We start from the raw sequence: 24,095 nt of genomic DNA on the forward strand, positions 1-24,095 counted from the left end.
CTATAAATTTCCCTCTACACACTGCTTTAAATGTGTCCCAGAGATTCTGGTATGTTGTATCTTTGTTCTCATTGGTTTCAAAGAACATCTTTATTTCTGCTTTCATTTCGTTATGTACCCAGTAGTCATTCAGGAGCAGGTTGTTCAGTTTCCATGTAGTTGAGCGGTTTGGATTGAGTTTCTTAGTCCTGAGTTCTAGTTTGATTGCACTGTGGTCTGAGAGACAGTTTGTTATAATTTCTGTTCTTGTACATTTGCTGAGGAGTGCTTTACTTCCAATTATGTGGTCAATTTTGGAATAAGTGCGATGTGGTGCTGAGAAGAATGTATATTCTGTTGATTTGGGGTGGAGAGTTCTATAGATGTCTATTAGGTCCGCTTGGTGCAGAGATGAGTTCAATTCCTGGATATCCTTGTTAACTTTCTGTCTCGTTGATCTGTCTAATGTTGACAGTGGAGTGTTGAAGTCTCCCATTATTATTGTATGGGAGTCTAAGTCTCTTTGTAGGTCTCTAAGGACTTGCTTTATGAATCTGGGTGCTCCTGTATTGGGTGCATATATATTTAGGAGAGTTAGCTCTTCCTGTTGAATTGATCCCTTTACCATGATGTAATGGCCTTCTTTGTCTCTTTTGATCTTTGATGGTTTAAAGTCTGTTTTATCAGAGACTAGGATTGCAACCCCTGCTTTTTTTTGTTCTCCATTTGCTTGGTAGATCTTCCTCCATCCCTTTATTTTGAGCCTATGTATGTCTCTGCATGTGAGATGGGTCTCCTGAATACAGCAGACTGATGGGTCTTGACTCTTGATCCAGTTTGCCAGTCTGTGTCTTTTAATTGGAGCATTTAGTCCATTGACATTTAAGGTTAATATTGTTATGTGTGAACTTGATCCTGTCATTATGATATTAACTGGTTATTTTGCTCGTTAGTTGATGCAGTTTCTTCCTAGCCTCGATGATCTTTACATTTTGGCATGTTTTTGCAATGGCTGGTACCGCTTGTTCCTTTCCATGTTTAGGGCTTCCTTCAGGGTCTCTTGTAAGGCAGGCCTGGTGGTGACAAAATCTCTAAGCATTTGCTTATCTGTAAAGGATTTTATTTCTCCTTCACTGATGAAGCTTAGTTTGGCTGGATATGAAATTCTGGGTTGAAAATTCTTTTCTTTAAGAACATTGAATATTGGCCCCCACTCTCTTCTGGCTTGTAGAGTTTCTGCCGAGAGGTCTGCTGTTATTCTGATGGGCTTCCCTTTGTGGGTAACCCGACCTTTCTCTCTGGCTGCCCTTAAGATTTTTTCCTTCATTTCAACTTTGGTGAATCTGGCAATTATGTGTCTTGGAGTTGCTCTTCTGGAGGAGTATCTTTGTGGTGTTCTCTGTATTTCCTGAATTTGAATGTTGGCCTGCCCTACTAGGTTGGGGAAGTTCTCCTGGATGATATCCTGAAGAGTGTTTTCCAACTTGGTTCCATTTTCCCCCTCACTTTCAGGCACTCCAATCAGACGTAGATTTGGTCTTTTTACATAATCCCATACTTCTTGCAGGCTTTGTTCATTTCTTTTTCTTCTTTTTTCTTTTGGTTTTCTCTTCTCGCTTCATTTCATTCATTTGATCCTCAATCGCTGATACTCTTTCTTCCAGTTGATCGAGTCGGTTACTGAAGCTTGTGCATTTGTCACGTATTTCTCGTGTCATGGTTTTCATCTCTGTCATTTCGTTTATGATCTTCTCTGCATTAATTAATCTAGCTGTCAATTCTTCCACTTTTTTTTCAAGATTTTTAGTTTCTTTGCGCTGGGTACGTAATTCCTCCTTTAGCTCTGAGAGGTTTGATGGAGTGAAGCCTTCTTCTCTCATCTCGTCAAAGTCATTCTCTGACCAGCTTTGATCCGTTGCTGGCGATGGGCTGCGCTCCTTTGCAGGGGGAGATGCGCTCTTATTTTTTGAATTTCCAGCTTTTCTGCCCTGCTTCTTCCCCATCTTTGTGGTTTTATCTGTCTCTGGACTTTGATGATGGTGGCGTACGGATGGGGTTTTGGTATAGGTGTCCTTCCTGTTTGATAGTTTTCCGTCTGACAGTCAGAAGGACTGTCTGTTGGTCTGTTGGAGATTGCTTGAGGTCCACTCCAGACCCTGTTTGCCTGGGTATCAGCAGCAGAGGTTGCCGAAGATAGAATATTGCTGAACAGTGAGTGTACCTGTCTGATTCTTTCTTTGGAAGTTTCCTCTCAGGGGTGACGCCACCCTGTGAGGTGTGGGGTGTCAGACTGCCCCTAGTGGGGGATGTCTCCCAGCTAGGCTACTCAGGGGTCAGGGACCCACCTGAGCAGGCAGTCTGTCCGTTCTCGGATCTCAACCTCCGCGTTAGGAGATCCACGGCTCTCCCCAAAGCTGTCAGACAGAGTCATTCGCGTCTGCACCGCCCCCGCTCTTTCCCCTAATGGGCTGCAGCTGTGCGCTGTCCGCAGAGGTAGAGTCTACAGAGACAGGCAGGCTTCCTTGAGCTGCTGTGAGCTCCACCCAGTTCGAGCTTCCCAGCGGCTTTGTTTACCTACTTAAGCCTCAGCAATGGCGGGCGCCCCTCCCCCAGCCTCGCTGCTGCCTTGCGGATCGATCGCCGCAGACGGCTGTGTTAGCAGTGAGGGAGGCTCCGTGGGCGTGGGACCCTCCCGGCCAGGTGTGGGATATATTCTCCTGGTGTGCCTGTTTCCTTAAAGCGCAGTATTGGGGTGGGAGTTACCCGATTTTCCAGGTGTTGTGTGTCTCAGTTCCCCTGGCTAGGAAAAAGGGATTCCTTTCCCCCTTGCGCTTCCAGGTGAGGCGATGCCTCGCCCTGCTTCAGCTCACGCTGGTCAGGCTGCAGCAGCTGACCAGCACCGATTGTCCGGCACTCCCTAGCGAGAAGACCCCAGTACCTCAGTTGAAAACGCAGAAATCACCGGTCTTCTGTGTCGCTCGCGCTGGGAGTTGGAGACTGGAGCTGCTCCTATTCGGCCATCTTGCTCCGCCCCCCCAAATTTTCATATATTCTGACTCTGTCACCAGCACCTAGCATATTGCTTGGCAAATAAGAGGCTCTCATTAAATATTGAATGAATGAATGAATGAATGAATGAAGGAATCAGAGAATGAGGCCTATAGAATTTCTACCCTTGAATGTATGTCTTTTTAGTCAATTTTGACGAAGTTTTATAACTATCTTGGGGTAATTTTTAAAAACGTATTTTTTGGTGGGGTAAACAGCTCTATATCTATTTATTAAAACAAATATATGTTTCAGAGCCTCTAAATTTTTACTATTTTTGTTTGAAGTCCTGGTTCATAAGAAAACTGCATAAAACCTTCCATCAGGTTTTAAACATTGCCAAAAATAGGGATGATTATTTCTCTGAGCTAGACTTTGAATCTTCTAAAAGCCATGAGATGGAGACTTGATGGCCTGAAAGACATAGCCCAACCAACACAAAATAAGAATAAACAACCTTTAGATGTTACTCAGATTGCTTTCATTCCTCTGCTAAAGAAGAACAATAACTTTTTTTTTTCTGTTACTGTCCAATCTCAAACTCCCATGTCAGTCTAGTTTCCTCGAATAAAAGGAAAGTACAAGAAGTTTGCCTTGTCACAAGGAGTCAAGGTTGATGGGCTTTACTAGGTGGCTGGTCCCCAGTGGGTGGTGGTACCTCCTCTCTTATTACTTCTGCTGGAGTGTAATTAGGGTGCCCAAGGATTACATCAAGTTACAATGCTATTAGATTTGAAATGCTAAGGGACCATCTTTGTTTGTTTTTCTTTTTCCCTAATAGAAACATTAAACAGCAAGCAAGCATCATTTCCAAACACAGAGAGAGTGCTCAGAGGAATCTTGCAAACATTACATGGTCTCCCCGGGAAGGAATATGGAGCTTGGAAAAACTGCCAGTTTATTATATTAATTCCATTTGTTTCCAATGAGAATGATGGTGTTTCACATGGCAATACTAAAGAGCCCCAGCCCATTAAAAGAGGTTTTCCAGGGGTTTTTCTACTGCATATCACAACTGTGGTCTTTGCTTTTCTTGCCTTTCTGTTTTTGTTTATTTCTGGGCTAAGGCTGGAAGATCACTTGAGCCCAGGGCTATGTTATTTGACATGTAAAGGTGTGTGACTGCTATATTTTCACTGTGAATTATATTCCTATCCACTAAAAACAAGCCTCTTTGTTCTTTTTAATGCTCTTGCCTTAAATTCTACCTTGTCAGACAATTTTGCCACCCTAAACGTTTTGTGTATTTATGTTCACTTGGTAGACCTCTCCCTTTCTCTTTCCTTTAAAACTTTCTGATTGTTTGCTATTAGATGCGTCTCTTGTTTAAGAAAATCTTCTTTTATTTGAGGATCTTTTTCTTACAAGAATGTAGCCTACTTATATTCATTTTTATCTCATTCATGTCCTCCCTAATAATGTAATACTTTTCTTTTTCTGCAGTAATACGTGCTTTTCTACTCTTAATGTTGTATATTTGTGTTCTATCTCCTTTGTTTTATTAGCTTTGTCAAAATTGAATCACCTTATTTTGGTTGTTAACTGTTCTGTTTTTAATTTATGAATTTCAGTTTACCGTATACATTTATTATTCATTTTCATGATTAATGGGTCCATCAATATTGGTAAAAGTATGGGTCATGTGTTTTTATTCTTTTTGAAATGTTTTTCATACAGTTTTGGCCATAGCCCATTAAAATGTGGATTCATTCTAGTCATTATAATCACTTTCTGAATCATCCTTAATTGCAGTTTTAATTTCTTCTTTGATTCCAGTGTTACTTAGCTGTGTGTTTTTCAGTTTCTAAGTAGATTTTTTTTTTTTTTGAGACGGAGTCTCACTCTGTTGGCCCAGGTTGGAGTGCAGTGGCGCGATCTCAGCTCACTGCAAGCTCCGCCTCCCAGGTTGACGACATTCTCCTGCCTCAGTCTCCTGAGTAGCTGGGACTACAGGCGCCTGCCACCACGCCCCGCTAATTTTTTTAGTAGAGATGGGGTTTCACTGTGTTAACCAGGATGGTCTCAATCTCCTGACCTCGTGATCCACTTGCCTCGGCCTCCCAAAATGCTGGGATTACAGGCGTGAGCCACCGCACCTGGCCAGTAGATTTTTTTTTTTTTTTTTTTAAAGAATTGGCAATTAGTTTGCAGTTGCATTGCATTTTGGTGAAAAATCTGGTTGATATAATGTCTCTGTTGGAATTATTGAGATTCGCTTTTTAGTTTAAGATACTGATTTTTTTGTAACTATACTGTGGATGGTTGTAATAAATGTAATCAACAACAGCTAGCTACCTAACTAGAGATACAAGCTCATTAATTATACTAATTTTTATATTCTTAGTGAATTTCTCTGCTACTCTTTTGGGACAAGTATAATAAAGTTGACTATAGGATACATTGTTTTTTTGTCAATGTGTCCTCCTATTTTGAATATATTTTTCAATATTTTGATGCTATGTGATTAGGTGAATAGACTCAGTCATCGTTCATGGCTGTTGTATCTTTACTGTAGATATTGTTCAAAATTTAAAACAACCCTCTGTCCCATTTAGTGACTCTCTTTATTTCAACTTTATTTGATATTACTGTTGCCATCCCTACATTCTTTTTTTGCCCAGTGTGCCTGTATTCACTTCATCATTTTAAACCTTCTTACTTAATTTTAGTCAAGTCTCTGGAAAACCACATTTAATTAATTTTTTTATTCAACTAAAGCTGAATATTTCTTATTTCTAATTCTTCTATTTAATACAGTCATATTCACTTTAATAACTTTTTTCACCCTGTTTTCATCATCTTATTTTGTACTTTTAAACTTTTTTCACCTTTTTCTTACATTTTATTACATTGACCAGATTTTCCTATTTTTTTCTGTTTTTTTAGAAATTAAATTTTTGTCTACCAATGATAATCTTCAGCTGACAATATATTTCTTTTGAATACCTCCATAAACTATAGGAGAGTTAGCAGACTCATGCTTTCTCCTTTCTTCTTCTCTTCCTGCCTACCATCTCCCCTTGAGTTTTACCAACAGACACTGGACTTTCCATCCAGATTAATAATAGTAATGGCTATCTGGTTAATTTAATGTCATGAACATTAACTTTAAGGGACTATTTCTGACATTTGCATTGTTTCACTCACACTAATATCAATTATTTAGAGTAATTCCAACCTTTGAATTTTTGTTTTATTGTTCATCACCATCAATTTCCTATCCAATCTCCAGACTTAACTTCTTGGTTTGGAGCAACTGTCCATCAATACTTCCACAAGTAATTTCTACTAAGGATAAGTGTCCCAACACGCTGCTTTTTGTCTAGCATGTACAAGACATCCTTCTGATGTTCTCGTGCATGTTAAATATGACTTTATTGGATATGGAAGCCCCAGGCCATGATATTTCCCCATCAAGCACCACGGTTCTTCTCTGTTGACTTTTGATATCTGGTATTTTTTAAGAAATCTGGTGCCTACTAAATTGTTTCTATATTTGGAAGACTTGTTTTTAATCCCTGAATGCCTGTAAAATTTTTTCCATGTCTCTTGAGTTTATTCCACCACATAGGTTTGCATTTCTTTCTGGATATTTTGCCTGGTACTTGGAAACCTTTTGTTCAGAACATTGCTTGAAACAAAGCAATTTTTCTTCTATGATTTGTTTAATTATTGCTGCTTCTCCTTTGCTCTCCCCTGCTTCTGAAATTTCTCTTTCATATGAAACACACATATATATGATTCTCTGGATCTACTTTTCCATCTTTTTTTTTTTTTTTTTTTGAGACAGGTCTCACTCTGTCATCCAGGCTGTAGTGCAGTGGCATATTCTTGGCTCACTGTAAGTACCACTTCCCAGGCTCAAGTGATCCTCCCACCTCAGCCTCCCAAGTAGCCGCAACTACAGGCATGTGCCACCACACCCAGCTATTTTTTTTTTTTCTTTTTTTCTGTGGAGAGGGACTTTTGCCATGTTGCCCAGTCTGGTCTTAAACTCCCGGACTCAAGCAATCCATCAGCTTCGGCCTCCCAAAGTGCTGAGATTACAGGCGTACGCCTCTGTGCCCAGCCATTACTTTTCATCTTTTTAAATGTATTCATATATAATTCTTTCTTTAGCCTTTTTGTCTGAATTTTGGTAGACATAATATCATCTTCTTATTGACTCACATAAGTGTCTGTAGTATTCCATTTGCAGAATGTTGCTTTCATTGCATGTCTAAAAAGAAAATAAATTGACTTATTTTGAAAAATATAAATAACAGATTAATTCATCTTTTTGATAAAAGTTGAAGCAATTAAAATACAGTGAAAACTACCCTTAACATCTTCCCAACTCATTTCCATTTCCCAAAGTAAAAAGATACATATCCCCCTCTTTTTTTCTGTGTATTTATACCCATCTAGAAATGTACGCTTTTGTTGTTGTTGTTGTTGTTGTTTTTCCATTATTTATGTGGAAACGTTCTATTCATACTGTTTTACAACCTGCTTTTTTCCTTCAGCATTAGGTAGTGTAGGCCTTTCCACACTAGCTTAGGTTAGGGTTTCCTGGGAAACAGAAGCTGAGATAGAGATTTGTGTGTAGGACATTTATCGGTCACTGCTGTAAAGAGTAACGCCCCTGGGGGAGTAATGGGAGCAGGCTTGATCAGAAGGACAAGTTCAGTGGCAAAGCAATCACAGCAAAGACTTCAGCCATCTTATGGGAGGCTTAGGAGCCCTTCAGCGCTGTTCCATGTTGAGGCAAGGGGGCCTTTATTCCTATATAGCTTTGAAAATGGATGTGAACTGCCCCTGGGGAGGGGCAGCTCCCCTTGGCCAATGTGGGTTCCTGGGAAGGGATTCAGCTTTTAGACATCAGTAGGCAACCCACTGGGATGCTGGGGAAATAGTTTCTCCATCCTGAAGAGGGGATATAGACAGAGCATCCTGGCACCCATCACGTGCTCCAATGTAGATCTGAAGGTGCAAAGTCCAGGTGTGATGATTTTTAGACTGAGTGGAAGATTCAGAAAAAGAAAATTCTGTTCCAATAGCTGCCTGTTATGAGTAACGAATCAGATAAACATGATGTCCATTTGACTGTAACTTATGTAATTGTTAAAAATGAACATTAAAAAAAAATCAAAAGATAGAAGAGCACAACAAACCCCCTGAAGTGAATTCCCATAATTTTATGTTGCCTCAGCATCCATGTTTGAAAATCAGTTGGACTTTATCATACCAGAAGCAGGGCTTAGTCACCCTCAATATAGTGTCCAGTTCTGCACCTCTTCCCAGTTATTCAATCTAGTTGATCTAGATATCTGCCTTATATAACTGCCTCCTGGTGACCACTTCCCCATGGAACATATAGATGCCTGCTTGACTCACCCCACTGACTCCCACACCTCACAGGGACTGCACAGACGTGCCACAGTGACACCTCTCAGTTACAGTGTGCCTCCACAGAGCTGGGGCCAGCTAGTTATAACCCCATCAATTGGACTTCCCACAGGAAACCCACCTGGGTAACACATGTTACCAGCTCCCCACTGGCCCTGTGAGGAAGGCTGCCCTTTTCTCTGGGATCTGTAAATAATGCATTGCTTCTGTTACTTCCTGTGGTTTGTTGAGTGGCCCTCCCTGTATCACATGTCTCCACTGACTGACACACCTGAACCTAACTTCATTCCCTATCAGGGCTCTCTTAGAGAATGACTTTCTTAGAAGGAATAAGCCAGACAGAGGTCAGACAAGAGCCACAAAAGCATCTGCCGGTATAAACAAGTTTCCCATGAGTCATGGGTTGGACACTGAGGCATTAGGCCATCCACAGGTATCCTGCCAGAGACACACTCTAAGCACTCACGACTGTCAGGGCAGGGCTAGCGCTTACAGCCCATCTTCAAAGGGAGACCTCAAGATCAAACAAAGAAAACGACAACACCTCCGTATCACCAGCAGCCAGATTCAGTAATAATCAAGATTTTGCAACATTTTCTTTGTCTATTCCTTTTTTCCCTTTCGTTGAGATATTTTAAAACAATGCCAGCTATCATGTCATTTGTGATTTATGTGTGTGTGTATGTGAGGTGTGTTTTGAGATACAGTCTCACTCTGTGACCCAGACTGAAGTGCAGTGGTGCAATCTCAGCTCACTGCAACCTCCGCCTCCTGGGCTCAAGTGATCCTCCCACCTTGGCATCCCAAGTAGCTGGGACTACAGGCACGTGCCACCACGCCTGACTAACTTTCTTATTTTTGTAGAGATGGGGTTTCACTACATGTCCCAGGCTGGTCTCGAGCTCCTGAAATCAAGTGATCCTCCCACCTTGACCTCCCAAAATGCTGATATTACAGGCATGAGCCACCACACCCAGCCCATATTATGTCATTTTTATCCCTGGACTTCGACGTATGCATGTCTAAGATTAGATGGACATTTTCTTGAATACACTATCACACCTAAAATCATTGACAAAAATTCCTTGGTATCACACAGTATTCAATTGTGTAATCAAGATTCTCTGAACATTTCTAAAAATATCTTTTTGCCTTGGTTTGTTTGAATTAAGATTCAAACAAGTTCTTCCCTTCCCATTTGGTAATTTTTTCTCGTAAGTCCCTTCTAATCTAGGGCAGCCCTCTTCCCTCCTTCCTTTTTGTTTTATACCAGTCAATTGTCTTACAAAATGTCCTGTACTCAGTATTTGAATCCTGGTGGTGTCAATTAACTGGTCCTTCCTTCTCTCTTCATCCAGGTTTTCTATAAATGGCTACCTTGAAAGATTTGACTGGATTGTGTTTCACCTTTTTTGGCGAGGCTCAATCAGAGGCGCAACCATGGGCTTCCTGCTGCATCGCATCTGGAGGCAGGTAATGTCTGGATGAACTACCTTAAGTCTCTTCCCTGATATGAAGACAATCACCACTAACAATAGTAATCACTTCAGTCTGAGCTCTCCCTTTACAAAGCACTGGGATGCCTTTGACCATCCTTGTCTGAAGCAGCTCATGCATTTAATAATCCATGAACCATGTTTTTCATATTCGAGTCATCTTTTCTCTCATCATTTTGATTGCCTTTCAAAGGTATGATGTTCTCTCAAATCCTGCTTTGCAGAAAACATATTTTTCAGAAATGTTTGTATTTGGTTGTTGTTAGTCTGTTGTGTAGGGAGATGTTTTCTTTGATTCCTTGTGTAAAGTTCTGTCTTTTGAAGTACTGAATCTTGTCAAATGTCTGGTGATTTTCCTTCGTTTGCTTCCTCTTAGAGACAGAAGTCTTTCTTTCTCAAGTATGAATAGCAATGGTGATTTCAGTCCAATAGAGGGGACATGCATGCCAAAGACAGCAGTTGTTACCGAACTGAACTTGGGTCTGCTTGCCTGGCACAGCAAAGCCAAACACTGACATCAGGCTTGCAGTTTGAGAAAGTGAGGCATTAATTACAGGGCAACTCATGCCCAAGACCCAACCTCTTCAATGGCTGACAAGGAAGGGTTTTTAAAGGTAGGGAGACAGAGGTTACAGGCAAAGCCATAAATCAATACACAAAGGCTATGTATTGGTTTGAACTGAAAAAGCAGGACATCTTGAGGTGGGTGGGGGTACATGTCATAGGTGGATTCAAAGAGTTTCTGATTTGATTTAGGAGGTGAAGCTTTGTCTGAAAATGTGGGATCAGCAGAAAAGAATGCTAGCTTTGGCTCATGGGCTTGATCTCCTCCAGGCCCCTCAGGAAGAAATTTTGACGGGCGAACAGCAGTCAGAGTTCAGTCCCAGTTCTCCCTTATCAGAAGTCTGTGTGCCAGCAGATTCATTTGGTGGGGGGCTGGGTTTCTGAAAACAACTCAGGGACATATGTTAAGATCCTATTCTTAGTTTTTATAGGTAGCAAAACATCTCCTCACTCTAACTTCCTTGGCTATTCTTTGTTTGTTTGTTTGAGACAGAGTCCCACCGTCACCCAGGCTGGTGTGCAGTGGTGCAATCTCGGCTCACTGCAACACCAAACCCAGGTTCAGGCGATTCTCCTGTCTCAGCCTCCCAAGTAGCTGGGATTACAGGTGTGAGGCACCATGCTATTGTTTAAAACTAGTATTAAACAATAGCCGTATGGCTATTGTTTAAAATTATTACTACCTTCTTGTTTATCAAGTTGCTCATTTACATCTCAGAGTTAGGTAGGTGTCTAGAATTTCCCTTGAAGGAACTCAAGATTTTCCTTTATTTCCACATTTGGCAGTGCCCACAGGCCCCTAAGAAGGGTTCCCACTCCAACTCACAGGGATGAGAGCTATAATCAGGAGGTGAACGAACTGTATTCTTTGTACTTCCAAGTGTTCATAGGCTGAGAGTTGCCTCTTTCTCTGTGCCCCAATGACTGCTCTCACTTTTGGCTCCTCTCAGCTAAAATAGTGGGTGCAGGGAGCTAGGGAATGGGGCGTATAGCTGGGCTTGTCCTGTCCACCTTCTGGTTTCTTAATTGTTTTATATCTTTGTCTTGGAAATTAGAGAGGGAAAGGAGTTAAACACTGAAAAATATTGCCTAAGATAGGCCATAGGAGGCCTCAACTATATATCTGCTCCAATTCCCACACCACGGTAGTTCTTAAACTTTCTCATGTGCAAATCATGTGTTGGAAGCTGCCTTTCTACTGTGAAATTGATTTTTAAATATTGTAACTATGTTTAGGAGCATTTAATATGTCAAATTCTGTTTTAAGCACTTCAACTGCATTACTAACTACATCGTGACAACCCTGCAAGGTTGGTACTGTTATTATCCCTGTGGAAATAAACTAAGACAGTTCAAAGGAGAACAAACAGAGGCTTTTCGGGGCTTACTTACAGGAGAGAGTCAGCCCCCACCTCTTGTGTTTGGCAGTGACTCAAAGGCAGGCAGGGAAGTGGGAAAGCTTTAGAAAGGAAGGCTTCAGATATTCTCTGTTGGCATGGCAAAGCAGAGGTTGCTAGCTAGAAGTGGGGCATCTTATGGGATTTGTTAAGGGAGCATATGTGGCTTTGGCTTTTTCTGGTTGGTTCTGGGTTGGAAGGAAGGGCAAAAAAGTAAGGAAGCTGGCAGTCATTGCCCACATCCTGACTGTTCTGGGCCAACTGCTGTAGAGACTGAGGATCGGGGCTCCATTGTCATATATGGTCTGGTCATTGTCCATTTGTATAAGACCCCTAAATTATAGCTAGGAAACTGAGGCACAAAGAATTTAAGTAACTCGCCCAAGGCATTGTAGCCAGTAAGGGCGGAGCTGGCATTTAGACCCAGGTAAGTCATGCTCCAAACTGCCAGGCAACAACACCATAGCTTCTCCTGTTTGATCTGGTCCACACCCAGTGCCTCCCTGGTCGGGTGTGGCACCTAGAGCAACTGGCTTCACTCTCTATGTCTCTGTTTCTTCATCAAGAAGAAGGTAATTAGAAAAACAAAAAACAAACAAACAAACAAAAAACCCAGTTCCCTCACTGGGTTTCTATGAGAATTCAACGAGATTACAGTTGTAAAGTGTCTGGCATAGGCTAGACTTGCTGAATATGTGATCTTGCTTTTGAGAGAACAGGATTGCACTTTGTAAATATAGGTTCCTTTTGAAAGTCCAGTCGATAATGATGTACATCCCCAAATCTTTTTTGTTTGCTTGCTTTTGATAAGGAGACTGGGAAATTTTATTGGAAACATATTTTAGGCAGCTTTTCTCTGAAAAAGAATAAGGTGTTATGGCTATACCCGCCTCCTACTAATTATAATAAGATGTTTAAAAACTTACACATCATTTCTTCAAATCCTTTTCATTAAACTTGTCACAGATTGAAGCCATTCCTGCTATTTTTCTTATTTGGGCAGCCTCCATGGTGGCATCTGCTTTCTATTTACAGAGCCAAACCCACAGACTCCACACTGGTCTGATTAATTAGAAATCACCATAGCAGGATGGACTCTCTTCCTACCCTCCCCAAACAGTGAATCTTTTTTTTTTTTTTTAGCTCATGTTCCAAAATTAAAGCATTTGGCCCTTACAGTCAGCTTATTTCAGGACCAATCAGAGGCTGATATTTTGCCTGACCATATTCCTGGTTACTAAAGTACTAAAGGGGCTGCCTGCGCTACTTTGGGGAGTGAGGGACCCAAACAAAATATAGCAGAATCACGGGCCAGTGGGAGAGTTGAAATGCAGGTAACATTGATTGACATTCACAAGGGACCTGGCATTGAGGTCATAGGGATAGAAAGCATAGGAGAATGAAGGTTGGATGTGTCCTAGGGAGTTATCTGAACAGAGACCTAGTTCTGGCTCTGCACGCACCTGCTGTGTGACCTGTGGGTGGGTCCCAACTCATGGAAACTAGTACCCACCTTCCAGGTTGCTATGAGGTTTAAATGGAATATGAAGCACCTTGATAAGCTCCACCCATCCCAAGAATGGCATGCTATTTTCCCAAAAACTATCTTAGCAAATGGTACGAAGATTCTACGATTGTAATTCACCAGTACAGAAGACAGGCAAAGGCATAGATTTAGCTAAAGTTACTATCAAATGGCTGTTTTTATAAGAAATGCAAAGAAAAATGATATCGGGTTTGATGTTCAGCTGCTTTCACCAAACCTCATCATCTCCATCAGTGAGCTGGACAGGCCAGATCCCAGTGGAGACAGGGAGTAGGATAAGATGAGGGGACCTTGAATTTGTGCCTGACTATATTCCTGACTTTAGACCACTTTCTGACACTGTTTCAGTGGCTCAGTTTTAAGTGAGCCCAATGAGTTTTAAAATCTATACACTGCAGAAGAACAAACAGAGGTTTGTAAAGGTTGAGTGAATTGCATTAAGTTTCAACTTCAACTCACAGCTAATTCCGCAAGCCCATGGACTGTGACACATTAGCTTGGAGGGAAATGATCTGACAGACTAGCCCAAGCTTCAGGATTGATAAAAGCAATCTTTTAGTTTTATCATCTATGTTCCCAGGCTCTTCTATACCTTTTCTCTAATCCTCACCAAACCCTACAAGAAAAGTGGTTTTCATTCTGCTTTTATAGGAGCAAGAACTGCAGCCAGGAGGGGTTAATTGACTTACCAAATGTCACGCCACAATTAAATGCAAGAGACAGAATTAGGAGACAGGTCTTGCTTCCAAACTAACTGCATCTTCTTTCTACATCACATGAAACAGGAATGTCTGGAAAGTGATATTCACTCTGTTCAAAGCCAAAGGAATTGAACTACTGGCAATAGCAGCTCTGTCCCAAGGAGAAGTCTGCGCAAAGGAGAGGGGCTGGCAGAAAGTTTTGTCTATACACCTTCATTTGGCCCTTGGATATATTACCATGTGCCATTTCTGCTTTGCCATTCTCTCTAGCTACTAACTTTTCACATATTATTGCCCCTGGTGAACCTGTGAACACTTGAGCCCAGGAATGTTCTTTTACTTCCCTATAAACCCTAAATTCATGACAAAGTGTCTGCACCTAAAAAGTTCTTGGGATAGTAATTCAGACGGCAATGAAGAGGGCTACTTCTGGAGGCAGTCCAGGAGGCTGTCTCCCCACAGGGGGAATAACAGGGGGTAGGGGTTTTTTTTCCAGCTCTCAGCATTAAGGACCCAGAAACTTGATCTAATCAACACAGACAATGAGTGTGGCTTCATTTCTCAGAAGTTAAGTCACATTAATCATATTCATAAGGCTAATGCATTGATCCAAAAACATCAATTTATGGACTTAAATGAGAACTCAATGTTAAAAGTATAGGAATACTTGATGCTTACTAAGACTCTCTGCTCCCCAGATAGAACCGACATTAACTGGAGAAGTCCTTTCTATACTTCCTTGTCAACTCATTCTCATCCTAGTAGACTTAGTCTTACCTTGGATCTCTTGATACTTTCTGACAAGCTATTTTCAAGTCTTGTTGACCAGGGAGTCATTTTTTTTTTTTTTTTTTTTTTACCTTACCTCTATATATCTCCCATGGATCAATTAGGGGTTGATTTTATAGCTTAAATCTAAGAATGGCATCTAAGAAGGCATCAAACTATAGGTTTTAGGTACTGGTAACACTAAGTACTTGTCATGTGTATAAATGAATTGAGTTCTGTATAGGTGTTCGCCACCATTCTAATGCAACCCTTCTTGTTGAGACAGCCAGTGACCACCATACTGCTAAAACTATTGGTTAGCTATGAGTCATAATCTGACTAGACTTAACAGCATTTGACAGGTGATTTCTCTTTCTTGTCCTTAACCTGGTTTCTTTATTTGGTTTTTATTTCAATTGTTAAGCCTCCTTGGCCTTTCTGCTGGTTTCTCCTCTTTTTTCCAACAACTTAACACTGATTACCCCATGGCTAAGTCTTTGATTGTGTTCTCCTCTCCATCTAGTAGGAGCTCATAGTCTCATGGCTTTAAATCTATATGCTGACACTTCCACATTTGTATCTCCAACCTCGGCCTTTCTCTAAACAATAGGCTTATATTTCTGTCTAATTATTTGTTATTTCTACTTAGATGTCTAATGGACCTCTCAAACCTGGCATATTCACAACTAAACTCATTATCGTGCTTGCTCCAATCTATTCCTTTCACATTTTTAATAATCTCAACGGATGACAGCTCTCTTCTTCTGCTTGTGTGGCCCACAAATTTTGGAGCCATCTTTGACTACTATCTTCTCTCATACTTCTCATTCAATGCATCAGAAATTTTCTTGGCTGTACCTGCAAAATATATCCAGATTCTACTGGTACCACCTTGATCTAAGCCATTATCATCTGTCACCTAGATTATTCCCAAAGCCTCCTAATTCTTCTCTTACTTCTTACCTTGCCATCTACTCTTATTATTCTATTTGTAACATTGCAAAAATATCACTTAAAAGCAATAGCCAAATGGTGTCATCCTTCTAGTCAAGACCCCAATGTATCTCCATCCCACTCAGAGCAAAAGCCAAAGTTCTAACAATGGTCCTGTATAACCTGCCCACAATGCCTACTCCCATTACCTCTTAGGAGTCGTTTCCTACTACCCTCCTCTCACCCTGCTCCAAACATGTTGATTTCCTTGCTTGACCCTGAACATGCCAGGGACAACTATCAAGGGGATTTTGCTGTGCTCATTTCCTCAACCTGGAATACTCTTCCTCCACAGATCTGCATGGCTAACTGTTTTACCTCCTTCAAGTTTTTGCTTGAAGGTCACCTTCTCAAAGAGGTCTCCCATGACCCCATTATTCTAAATTGCACCTCTTCCACTCTACACTCTTGATTGCTCCTAGGTTGCCCTATTGTTTTCTACAGCTCATATCACCTTGTAATGTACAGAATAAGTATTTATTTATTATGTTTTTAGTTCATTATATCCCTGTTCCATTAACTAGAAGCCCAAAAAGGTGGAATCTTGTTCTATTTGTCCAGTTACATATTCCAAGTACCTAGAACAATGCCTGGGACATAGTGGATACTCAAAGAATGTTTAGTAAATTGAATGAATGAACGAATGAATGAAGGGGTGAGTACTTTGCCTACAGGATTCCTCTCAAGTGATAACATCTCTATTCTAACATAACATATAAAGCAATAGATATGAGACACTAGGTAAGGAGAGATCACGTTCATGTACGTATAGAGGGTGGGTAATTAAAAAATCTGAAAGGCAATGTATGAATTTAGTTCAGTTTTTAAAATGCATCTTCTTATCTCAAAAAGCTTAGAAAATGTATCCTTGGGAGCCAGTATGAAATGATGGAAAGAATAAGACTGAATCAAACCTGGATTTGAGGTCCAGCACTATCATTTACTAGCTGCATGTTATGATGTCAGTTGCTAAACCTCAATTGTTCCATGTAAAACTGGTTGTCTCTATCTTGGCAGTTCCCAAACTATGTTCAATGAAAACCGTACTTTGATAGGCATTCCTTGGAAAATAGAGTCCATAGACACCCATATTTAGGAAAAGCTGGATTAAACAAAATTAAACAGGTTTCTTTTCTGCAGGATTTCTCAGAGCCTTTAATATGTTAATGTACATTATGAATATTAAATTTGATAATAGTGTACAGTATTTCCAGTACTTATATAACCATTAAATATTTCTTTTTGTGGAATATCTTTTAACATTTCTTGGGGCACCAATTGAAGATCTCACAAGATTGTTATAAAAATTAAATGTGTTAATATATATGTAGTTAAGCACTGACTTAGTTGACCTAGGTTGTTTACATCCTACACATTCCAAAGGTCTTCAGGACTGGTGTTTGACCAGCTGTTAGGAGATAATTTCTCAGCCCTTGGAATATACTGCCTGAGAAGAGTGTCTTTGTATACCTAGGGCCTTGGGCCGTGTTGTATCAGTTTGATCTCTGGAAGGGCTGGAGACTGAGAAGTAAGTTAGGGTCAGCTACATGGGTACTGCTTGCCTATGTGACTGACTTCTAACTAAAAACATTTGACATCAAGGCTCAGGTGAATTTTGATGGCAGGCCATACTTTATATTCAGCAAAATTATCCTTTAGAAATAGGAAAAACTCAGACATTTCTAGATAGACAAAAATTGAGAGAGTTTGTTGCCAGTAGACCTTCTTTACAAGAAATGCTGAATGTAGTCCTTCAGGTTGAAATGAAAGAACTCTAGATAGTAACAGTAGACAGTAACTTGAATCACATGAAGAAATAATAAACACTGGTAAGATAGCTGCATATGTAAATATATAAGTAAATATTAATGAATTTTATATTTCTTAGCTCTTCTTTTTCCCCTATCTCATTTAAAACACAATAATTATGAATCTACATTTACTAGAGTACATGTTTTTCTTCCTCCAAAATTTCTATGTTAAAGTTCTGATTTTTCCAATATGATGATGATTAAAAGTGAGGCCTTTGGGAGGTAATTGGGTTTTGATGATGTCAGGTGTGTGGGCCCTCAGGATGGCATTAGTGTTCTTATAAGAAGATGTCTTTCTTTCTAACATGTGAGGATACAGGGAGAAGGCAGCTGTCTTCAAACCAGGAAGAGGCCCTCACCAAGAACCAAATCTGCTGGCAATTTAATCTGGGCCTCCCAAACTCCAGAATAGTAAGAAATGAATTTCTGTTGCTTCAGGCATTTAGTCCATGCCATTCTATTACAGCAGCCTGAGTTGACTGAGACACAATATTTACGGGCACTCAACAGATGAGGATATAATTTGTGACAACAAAAACACAAAGTGAGAGGAGGTATACAGAAGTAAACTTACCAAAATTGACAAAATAGATTGTTAGAGCTTAAGATGTTAATTATAATCACTAGGGCAACCATTAAGAAAATAACTAAAACATATATAGTAAAATAAATAACAAGAGAATTAAAACAGTACACTAAAATATCTATTCAATACACAATGGATGTAATGGAAGCAGTAATGGAGGAATTAAGGAATGGAAAGACATAAGATATGTAGAAAACCAATAGCAAAATGGCAGAAGTAAGTCCTTTCTTATCAGTAACTACATTAAATGGAAATGAATTCAACTTTTCGATCAAAACACAGAGATTAGGAGAATGCATTTAAAAAAAAAACAACGTGGCCCAACTATATTAGGCCTATAAGAGACTCAGTTTAGATTCAAAGATGCAAATAGGTTGCAAGCAAAAAGATGAAAAAAGATATTTCATGCAAACAGTATCCCAAAATGAACTGAAGTGGCTAATCTACTACCAGACTCAACAGACATTAGGACAAATTGTTATGAAAGACAAATAAGGACATTATATGATAATGAAAGACCAACCATCAAGAAAACATAACAATTATAAATGTGTATACACATAACAATAGAGCTTCAAAATACATGAAACAAAACTAACAGAACTGAAGGAAGAAATAGTTCAGAAATAATAGTTGGACAACTTTATACCCCACTTTCAATAGTATATAGAACAACCAGATAGAAGATCAGCAAGAAAATAGAAAATATAAACAACACTATAAACCAGCTAGGCCTAGCACACATTATAGAAAATTTTACGTAACAACAGCAAAATACATGTACTTCTTAAGTGCGTATGGAATATCTTTCCAGGATAGTCCATATGTTAGGCCACAAAGCAAGATTCAATAAATTTTAAAAGATCGAAGTATGTTCTCTGACCACAATGGAGTGAAATTAAAAATCAGTAACAAAAGAAAATTTGGAAAACTCACAAAGATGTAGAAAATCTAAAAGCATACACTTGAATAAATAATAGGTCAGAAAAGAACACACAATAGAACTTAGAAAATACTCTGAGATAAAAAATAAAAATAAAACAAATCATAACTTATGAGATGCAGCAAAAGCAGTGCTCAGATGGAAATTCTATAAATAACTTTCTTAAGAAAGATCTTAAATCAATAACATAATTTTATCACTCCTTAAAGAAGAGAAAAAGAAAAGCAACCAGAAGGAAGAAAATAATAACGATTTGAGTGCAAATTAATGAAATCAGAAATAGAAAAACAATAGATAAAAATCAATGAAACAAAAAAATTGATTCTTTGGAAAGAGCAACAAAATTGACAAACTTTTGTCTAGATTTACCAAGAAAAAAGAGAGAAGACTGAAATTACTAAAATCAGGAGAGAAAGTGGGTATTTTCTAGATAGTAGTACTACCAACCTTACAGTACTAAAAAAGATTTCAAGAGACTACTATGAACAATTGTATGCCAACAAATTAGATAACGTAGATGAAATGGATAAATTCTTAGAAGCACCAAAGCTGACTCAAGAAGAAATATAAAATCTGAACAGACTTATGACAAGCAAAGCAATTGAATCAGCAATTAGAAAAAAACACTTTCAACAAAAAAAGTTCAAGATATAGGAGAGGAACATTTCCTTGCTCATTCTATGGGGCCAGTATTACACTGATACCAAAAGACAAAGCCATTACAAGTAAAAGTAAAATTAGAGACCAATATTCTTTATGAATATAAGTGCAGAATCCCTAACAAAATACTAGAGACAAAATCTGGAATTGTATAAAAAGGATTATAAACCATGACTAAGTAAGAATTGTCCCAGAAATGCAAGGGTGGTTGAGCACAGGAAAATCAATCAGTGTAGTACACTGTATTAATAGAATGAAGGGGGAAAAACCACCATGATCATTCCAATACATGCAGAAAAAGCATTTGACAAAATCCAAAATTCTTGCATAATAAAAACACCCAACAAACCAAAAAATAGAAAACTACTCAACCTGACAAAGGTCATCTGTGAAGAACCCACAGATAACATTATTCAGCATGATGCAAGAGTGAAAACTTTCTTCTAAGATCAGACACAAGACAAGGATGTCCACTTTTGCCACCGTTATTCAACATTATGTTAGAAGTTCTAGCCAGGGCAATTAGCAAGTAAAAGAAATAAAAGGCATCTAGACTGGAAAGAAAGAAGTAAAATTATTTCTGTTCACAGATGACATGGTCTTATATAAAAAAAAAACCCAAAGAATCCATTAAAAAACCCAAAACATTGGTGCTCATAAAGAGTTCAAGAGGCTACAGGATATGGCCAGCCTCAGTGGCTCATGCCTGTAATCCCAGCACTTTGGGAGACTGAGGTGGGCAGATTGCCTGAGGTCAGGAGTTCAAGACCAGCCTGGCCAACATAGTGAAACCCCATCTCTACTAAAAATACAAAAATTATTTGGGCATGGTGGTGGGCGCCTATAATCCCAGCTACTCGGGAGGCTGAGGCAGGAGAATCACTCGAACCTGGGAGGCAGAGGCTGGAGTGAGCTGAGATCGTGCCATCGCACTCCAGCCTGGGCAACAAGAGTGAGACTCCATCTCAAAGTAAATAAATAAATAAATAAAACAGTTTATAGGACACAAGATCAATATACAAAAATCAATTATACTTCTATTATACAGTAGCAATGAACAATCTAAAGATGACATTAAGAAAACAATTCCATGTACAATAGCATCAGAAAGAATGCCTAGGAATAAATTTAACCAAAGAAATGCAAGACTTGTACACTAAAACTGCAAAACATTGCTGAAATAAAGATCAGTAATTTCTTCTGACTGCTGTGATTCAATGAACCTTGCCTTTTATTTTCTATTACTCATGCATTTGCCTCACCTCTGACCATGTTTTAAATCACCTTTGTATCTCCTTAGCTGCTCAATAAATATTTGAATGAAAAAACATTAACTTGAAATTGACAAAAGACTTAATGTAAGAGCTAAAACTATAAAACTCTTAGAAGGAAAGGTAGATGTAATTCTTTGTGATCTTGGATAGGTAACTTTTTAAAACATAATGTCAAAAGCACAAAAGAATAGGTAAATTGGACTTCATCAAAATTTAAAAAATTGCATCACCAAAGAATACTATCAATAAAGTTATAAGGCAATTCACAAGGTAGAAAAAATATTTGCAAGTCATATATTTGACAAAGGGTCTAATAATAGACTATTTAAATCAATTTTGCAATTCAAAAACAAAAGATGGCAACCCAATTAAAAATGAGCAAAGAACTTGAACAGATGTTTCTTCAAAGAAGATACACAAATGGCAAAGGAGCACATGAAAAGGTGCCCAGCATCATTAATCATTAGGGAAATGAAAATCAAAATTACAATGAGTTACCACTTTACTTCCACTAGGATGGCTATAATAAAGAGAAAAAAAGGAAAATAAATTTTTGTGAGGATGTACACATTTGAACCTTTGTGTATTGCTGGTAGGAATGCAAAATGCTGCAGCTGCTATGGAAGTCTGGCAGTTCCTCAAAAGGGTAAATGTAGAGTTACCATATGACCTAGCAATTCAATTCCACTCCTAGGTATCTATCAAGAGAACTAAAAACAGAGGTACACTAATGCAACCTTTATAGTAGCATTACTCATCATAGCCCAAAGTAGAAACAACCCAATCCCCATCAACTGACAAATGGATAAAAAAAAAAGTTAGTGCATTCATACAATGGAATATGAGTCAGTCATAAAAAGAATGAAGTAATGATAAATGCTACAACATGCATGAAGCTTGAAAATATTATGTTAAAAAAGCTAGTCATAAAGGACATGTATTATATGATTCTATTTGTATGAAATGTCCTAAATAGGCAAATCCATAGTAACAGAAATTAGATAGCGATTGCCCAAGGCTAGGGAAATAGTGGAATGTGGAGTAATTGCTTAATTGGTAAGGAGTTTCTTTTGGGGGGTGATGAAACATTCTGGAATTAGATAGTGGTGGTGTTGCTTGCACAACATTGTGAATATACTAAAAACCCCTTGTACACTTTAAAATTGTTAAAGTGGTGAGTTTTATGTTTTGTGATCTTTATCTCAATTTAAAAAATCCAAAATGAGGGTATAAACCAAGAAAGCAGAAGCCATGGGATCCAAGAAATAGGAGATACATTGGAAAGAGTTAAGATGATAGTGAAGGAAGTTCCTAGATGCCCACTGTGCATGGAAGATAGAGAGCAACCAGTTCAGTGGCTTTTGGGAGAATATCTGTGAGAAGATGAAATTCATATTGCTCCTGATGTGTTGTAAAATATTGAGAGGAGATTTCGAAGATTGGGGAAGAATTTGAGCAAATATAAAGGAAATTAAGTGTATTCATTTGGGTTTTCCAGAAAAACAGAACCAATAAGAGAGATAATGGATAGAAAGATAGTCAAACAGATGATCGATTAGATAGATAGATAGATAGATAGATAGATAGATAGATAACAGAGAGATGGATAGATAGATGATAGGTGAGAGAGAAGGAAAGAAGGAAGGAGGGAGAAAGGAAAGGGAAAAGAAAGGGAGAAAAGGAGAAAGATGAAAAGAAAGAGATTTCTTATAAGGAATTGACTCACACAGTTACAAAGGCTAAGAAGTCCCAAGATCTGTATTCAGCAAGAGACCCAGAAGAGCTAATGGTAGAGTTCCAGACTGAGTCCAAAGGCCTGAGAAGCAGGAGAGCTGTTCAAGTCTGAAGGCAAGAGAAGACCAGTGTTCCAGCTCCAAGATAGACAGAGAAAGAAAATTTTCCCTTTCTCAGCCTTTGTTTTATTCACTTCCTCAGTGGATTGGATGAGGCCCACCCCATCAGCAAGGGCACTCTGCTTCACTCAGACTACAGGTTCAAATATTAATCTCATTCAGAAAACCCCTCACAGAAATGGCTAGAATAATGTTTAACCACATAACTGGGCACTCATGGCCTTGTCAACATGACACATAAAATCAACCATCAAACTAAGTCAGTTTAAAAAATAGTCCAGTTATTAATTTCTCAGAAAACAAATAGCTGTGCATATCTCATGTGGCTCAACTGAGAATAGCATTTATATTTGTATAGTAATAATATCAATATTAAATATTGAATTAATCAAAAAATTGACATAAGTATAACTGAAGTTTGAGGGGAAGAGAAATGTTTGTGTGTGTGTGTGTGTGTGTGTGTGTGTGAGAGAGAGAGAGAGAGAGGAGAGATGATAATAGTGGGGCAAAGAGTATAAAAGAGCTAAAACCTTATCTTCCATAGTGGGAAGTCATTTTATGCTGCCTAATGCTGAAAATCACAATAGTGCTAAAAATCATATGTTATTTATTGATATGCAGGTGAAAAATAGTTTAAAAAGCTGCAAAGGTAGCCTTTTAGGAATGGAAACTTGAGGTTGTAGGTGGGGAGCAGGGCATTGTTTTGGTTCAGCTTGATTTTGGTAATAATTCTGGTAAAACAATTGGACTGTATAAGTATGCATGTATAACTTCGATTAAAATAAAAATCAAATTTTAAAAATGTATAGTATATGGAGTTGGAGAAGATCAAATAACAATAACCTACTTTTCTCTGCTAATGTATTGTACTGTATGGACTCCAAGTTTGATTAGGGGAGACAAATTCTTTCTGCATGGGATCACATAAGTATGTCATGTGTGTCTGAGTACATATGTCTGCACACATGTGCATGTGTGTTCTTGGGCATAATAAGATATGCCTATTCTTACGTGTGCCAAAATGAAGAGAGATATATTCATACATATTCAGATACAGACTGGCTTGTAAGCAGCAAGAGAGTAAATAA

General features: G+C 38.9%; 1 long non-coding RNA gene across 1 annotated transcript in view; it reads left to right on the top strand.

Annotated features, from left to right (window-relative positions):
* LOC117073100 overlaps positions 1-24,095 on the top strand; it is a 103,907-nt gene that overhangs the window by 14,998 nt on the left and 64,814 nt on the right. Inside the window, exon 2 of the long non-coding RNA XR_004433106.1 lies at positions 9,774-9,888. This is a non-coding gene — a long non-coding RNA (uncharacterized LOC117073100). The remainder of the gene's footprint in view (positions 1-9,773; positions 9,889-24,095) is intronic.

Source organism: Trachypithecus francoisi, unplaced genomic scaffold, assembly GCF_009764315.1.
Source record: "Trachypithecus francoisi isolate TF-2019V2 unplaced genomic scaffold, Tfra_2.0 Lachesis_group4, whole genome shotgun sequence".
Lineage (NCBI taxonomy): Eukaryota > Metazoa > Chordata > Mammalia > Primates > Cercopithecidae > Trachypithecus > Trachypithecus francoisi.